Genomic DNA, 5,803 nt, shown 5'->3' with positions numbered 1-5,803 from the left:
ACAGGAGAAAGCAAAGCGGGGAAATCTCTGGGATTGGATAAAGAGTAAAAGGAATAGACACATACTTCTTAACAATTAACATGATAACAATAACAACGAGGGGTTTTGTGGTCTCTACTCTGGTGCAGCGAGGAGTCCGGAAAAAAGGAAATTACCCTGAGCCCTGATTTGTTATTGTAGATGCAAAAAGACAACAGACAAGCTCAGTTAAGGCAAAGATTGACCTCTGTGGGAGAAGATACTGCCCTGGGACATGACTGCCTGCCATGACTTGCTTTAGTCAGAAAGTTTTAATTTCAGACCATCCTCTGTGGCTACTTTAGGTCTCTGAGTTTGTAAGGCCACCCTGCAGGCCTTCCCCTCAGCTTGCCAGGTTTAGTATGCGGCCCCTTTTCTGTCCACAACCCTAATCCCAGTCCTGGTTCCAAATCACTTTTTTTAAATATATATTTTCATTGATTTCAGAGAGGAATCATTGATAGGCTGCATCCTGCAAGGCCCCCACCAGGGATCAAGCCTGCAACCCATGAATGTGCCCTGACCAGGAATCGCACCATGACCTCCTGGTTCCTACCGTGTTTCCCCGAAAATAAAACATCCTCCGAAAATAAGACCTACTTACATGTTTCCTTCTGAGTGAAATATAAGGCATCCCCCGAAAATAAGGCCCCCAGGCTCTGTCTCAGAATGAAAATTAATTTACCGTAAACTGGTCGCTAGGGCCGCCCTGACTGGCATCTAGCAACCAGTGACGTTACGCGGAGTCCTGACGTCACTGCTGTGTGGAGGCGGAGTGGAGGTCGGAGTGAGCGGTGAGCGCGGGGGCAGGAGAGAGGAGGAGACTTTCGCAGATGCGTGTAGAAGAACAGGAGGATTAGAGCGGACGGGACGCGGCGAAGGTGGTGAGTGCTGGTCTGTCTCTGGTGACACTACCTGATGCTCATGGCCGCCTTCATGATGACTGAAGGTTCTCAGTCAGTGGCAGACCCTGCTCCAGCCCAGATCCAGGCCCCAGCAAGCCCAGTGACAGTCCCCAGGCAGGCCCCAGGGGGTAAATGTCTGATAAAGGGGTAGGGGGGATGTCTGGTGAAGGTGTTCAGTGGCACAGGGGTGGGGGGAGGGGGATCACTTAAAATGACACAGGAGGATTAGAGGGGGCAATCAAAATGACACAGGAGGATCAAAAGGGGTTACTAAAATGGTAATCCCCCCTCTGATTCTCCTGTGCCATTTTGATTCCCCCCTCTGATCCCCCCTGTGTCATTTTGAGTGATCCCCCTCCCCCCACCTTGATACCCCAATTCCTTTTTTTTTTTACCCCTAGAAATGAGCGCAAAAAGAAAAAGCTACTCCGTGGAGTACAAGAAAGGAATCGTGGAAGACTCTTGGGGCCAAAATCTTACTGCTTTCTGCAAAGAGAAGATGTTGAGTATCCGATTGGTCCGAAAATGGCGAGCAGAGTATGGTAACCTCACTGAACAAGTGGACAAGGGAAATGCTAAAAAGCACAAGTGTGGATCAGGTCAGCAACCATTATTTTCCGAGCTGGAAGACCTGATCTGTGAATGGGTTGTTGACAGGAGAGCAAAGGCTTTGTTTGTGAATAGGGCTCAGATTCAAGAATTTGCCCTTGCAATGGCACCACAGTTTGACATAGCCCCCAAAGACTTCAAAGCATCACAACACTGGCTGGATAATTTCCTTCAGCGAAGTGAACTGTCTTTAAGAAGATCTACAACATTGTTTAGGTTGGAAGATACTCAAGTTATTAAGCGAGCACTTGCATTCAAGTCCTTTATTGATGATGCTGATTTCTCTAAATACAATCTTTCCAACATGATTGCTATGGATGAAACTGCAGTGTTTATGGGACAATCATCTCAAACAACAATTGAACAGCAGGGTGCCTCCTTAGCGTACATTCCCTTCACTGCTTACGAAAGTGCACGCACGTGTTTCCTGTATTTTGGCAATTCATCTGGATGGCACTAAAATCCCACCTTTAATCATTTCTAAGGGCAAGAAGGAAAAGATTGAACGTGTTTTGGGTGTTTTTATTCTTGAAACTGAAAAAGCCTGGGCCACACAAGCAGTTATAAGGAAGTGGGTCGATTTAATGCTGCCGCTTGTTATGTGAGGGAGCCGAAGAGGTCTGCTAGTCTGGGATGCAGCCAGCACTCACCACGCTAAAGACATGAAGACATTTCTTCACGAAAGAAAAATAGATCAGATAATGATTCCCGCAGGAATGACGGCCTATCTCCAGACTCTTGATATTGCAATAAACAAGCCATTCAAAGACAATTTGCGCATGGAAATTAATGACTACATTGAAAATAGAATGGAGAGAAATCAGCGTGGAAACTTTGTGAAACCTCAACTGCAAGAAGTTGTGACTTGGGTGAAGAATTCATGGGAGAAAATCACTGACAGTTGCATTGCATATGCACTGCGAGCAGGCTACCTTGACAAGAAGTACTCATTTAAAGACAGTGCTATTGCTAAACATGAGAGATTTGGTCCACTGATTCTGAAAGAAATGGAGTCACAAGAAATTCACCAGGAAATTCAGGAATTGGATTGTTATGATGATGTTCCAGAAGATGATGACATGATAGTCATTGAATAAATGAGTAAATTCTTGATACTGCAGGATTCACAGTTTGTCTGGTTTGTGTTGACAACTATCGTACTACCGTACCGTATACAGGTAATTTCCTTTATTTTCATTTAACAATAAATGTGTACCGTATTCTTCTTCATGGAAAAATAAGACATCCCCTGAAAATAAGACCTAGCGTGTCTTTGGGGGCAAAAATTAATATAAGATACTGTCTTATTTTTGGGAAAACACGGTAGATTAATGCTCAACCACCGAGCCACGCCAGCTGGGCCAAATCACCTTATTTACAAAACTAGGCAGTTGGCCCCTGGACCATTTGATTTGATTTGATCCTCAAATCTTGAGTGTCAGCAAAGAGATATGGGATGAACAGGGCATTTATTTGCTCACTCAATAAGCATTACAGCATAAGTTTGGAGAGAGATGGATTGGGACGGGCCCGTTTATTTGTCTCTGCAGCACCGGCTCATCAGCGCTCAGCACAAGGCTTGCCTGGCTGTAGATTCTCAGCTGCTTACATTTCCTTACAAGACGGGAGAGCAGCAGACATAGGCTGGGCCGAGGCAGTGGGAAGGGCCTGACAGCTCTGAGGACAGGCTGAGGAGCACTCTGCAGTGTGAGTGGGGATGGTGGCGCAGGGACTCTGAGGAGTGGAACAGGATATGAGATAGGTATTGGGTTTGAGCAGCCGTGGGCAAACTACGGCCCGCGGGCCGGATCCGGCTGTTCTATCCGGTTCTCTTGGTCTCCCCTCCGCTCCTTTACTTTGAATTTATATTAGTTCACACAAACACTCCATCCATGCTTTTGTTCCGGCCCTCTGGTCCAGTTTAAGAACCCATTGTGGCCCTCGAGTCAAAAAGTTTGCCCACCCCTGGGTTTGAGTGTGAAGACAATGAGAGGGAGGAAGGATGCCGGAGGAGAGCTGGGTATTGTGGGAAACTCTATATATGGATCCTGAGGTTGATGGAACTGAAGGCTGATGAGAAGGGAGAAAGGGAGAAGCCCTCCTGTTTCTGACGTACATGGTTCCAAATACTGAGAAAGCCCTTGAGCTAACCACCAGATCAGTGACCAAGACCCTGGTCTGAAGTTTAGCAACAGCCAGGCACCATTTGGGCAACTGTCTTTGAATCAACTTCCTGGTTCTTGGTCTTTAACCATTGCCCCAATTCTTTCTCATTAATAGGCAATAAAATGGAAGACCCCATTGTCACAATCTAGCAAGCTGTGGCAAGTTTTCTACGCCTGAAGCTCCACAAACCTATGAGCTACTGTTGGAGGAGGTCACCGAGAGACCATGACAGCAGCTGCCCCACCGTTGCCGGGCAGTCAGAGGCTCCGCATGCCCTCCCGTCCTTGGAATGCATGCTGTGTTGGAATGCATGCTGAGCCCACCATTCCCGCACCAGGAGCTGCTGTAAGGCCGTCGCCTTGAGAATAAGATGTTGCTGAGACCATCTGGACTGAATATGTGACTGAACCCAGTGAAGACCTCGACATGCTTTTAAGATTCTGATGGGCAGGTGTGGAGATCTACTAGCTTTGCAGCCACTCTAGACAAACTTTATAGATGTGGTCCTTTGCTTATTGAACTCTCCACCTCCAATCTGGATTGGCCTGCCTCTCCACCTCAGTGCCAGTATGCAGAACCAAAAAGGTGCTCTCACCCTACTTGGTGGGCAGAACTCAAGGCCCTTTTCACAGCTCTCATCAATACTCCCCCCTCAATCAATATTCCCATATTTTATTGACTCTTGGGCTGTTGGCCAATGGCCTAGCTATCTGGTCTGACACTTGAAAAACTAGACTCATTAGACATCTCTCTTTGGAGCTTCAAGCTGTGAAAATAAACCACAGCTGCTGACCTGCTCATCAAGGCGCTAGGGGGCTGGGGGTGCCCTGGAAGCACCTGCTCCCTGCTGTGACTGGCTGATGGGAGCCTGTTTGTGCAATTGCCCCATGTGCCTGGACCCATCCTATACCAGACACGGCAAGAGCTTCCCTCTCACAGACTGGGCAGCGTGGAGGACTCAGCTTGACCTGGACTTTGACAATTGCCAATGTTTGTTCATTTTTACAAGGAAGGCTACGTAGGAAGGGGCATATCCACACCTGCTCTGGGCAGATGAACCTCAGGGGATCTTTGACCCCCTCAGGGCTCTCCACGGTGCCTCACCACCGCTGACATTCTTTAGGGCACAGTGTTGTGATTTTAGTCCAATCAGCCTACTCCAGCCTACCAGTGTGACCCTGAAACTGTCCCGTTCTCAGCTAGTCAGGCTGTTTTCAAGCTGAGAGTGGTGTGCCTTTTATTGCAAAGCCTCTTGACAATGAGCTGACAGGGTATCAACGACCTTTCATGCTTCCTTTCATCATTGAGAGGTTGAAACAGCCTTCTTAAGCGTTGACTACAAAGGATTTTTTACTTTCTTTCTCACCTCCTCGGGGCCCAGCTCAGTCATCGAATTCTGCAGTCCGGAGAAAGGAACATGTCCCCATGGCCACTTCTTGAGTAATACCCAGGATGGAAAGGACGGGAGGTTAGATAAACCTATTTTGGAAATTCCTAGACATGATGCTCCTTTCTTTCCCTAAAAGCCTAACAACCCCAAGCTGGCCTGGCTGGTACATCCTCTGGGTGGGATAGCCCAACCACAGGGGGCAGGGGAGCTGAGAGATTCACACTTAATTCCAGGCCAGCTGTTTGGATTCTCTTGTTGGATTTACATGATCCCAGAGTATAAAGATAATGGACACTTAAATGAGTACATTGCTCACTAAGTCTTAAATCCCACACAGACCTGGTGGGGTCTTTGTACTTTTTATTATTAATTTTATTTATTTATTTATTTATTTATTTATTTATTTATTTATTTAAATATATTTTTATCGATTTCAGAGAGGAAGGAAGAGGGAGAGAGAGATAGAAACATCAATGATGAGAGAGAATCATTGATTGGCTGCCTCCTGCATGCCCCCCACTGGGGATCAAGCCCGCAACCCAGGCATGTGCCCTTGACCAGAATTGAACCTGGGACCCTTCAGTCTGCAGGCTGATGCTCTATCCATTGAGCCAAACTGGCTAGGGCAGCCGTGGGCAAACTACGGCCCGCGGGCCGGATCCTGCCCGTTCGGTTGTTCTATCTGGCCCGCGGAGCCGAAAGAGCGGAGGGTTCT

At 47.4% G+C, this 5,803-nt stretch overlaps 1 long non-coding RNA gene across 1 annotated transcript; it reads left to right on the top strand.

The window, feature by feature from the left end:
• Positions 1-728: 728 nt before the first annotated feature.
• On the top strand, positions 729-5,194 carry LOC308246365. Its single transcript, XR_013960405.1, has 3 exons — positions 729-902; positions 1,325-2,710; positions 3,813-5,194. It is a non-coding gene; the product is annotated as an uncharacterized lncRNA (long non-coding RNA).
• The last annotated feature ends 609 nt before the right edge of the window (positions 5,195-5,803 follow it).

This window comes from Plecotus auritus (assembly GCF_963455305.1).
Source record: "Plecotus auritus genome assembly, chromosome: 4".
Lineage (NCBI taxonomy): Eukaryota > Metazoa > Chordata > Mammalia > Chiroptera > Vespertilionidae > Plecotus > Plecotus auritus.
The sequence above is the reverse complement of the archived record's forward strand: the minus strand, read 5'-3'. Positions and strand labels throughout refer to the sequence as shown.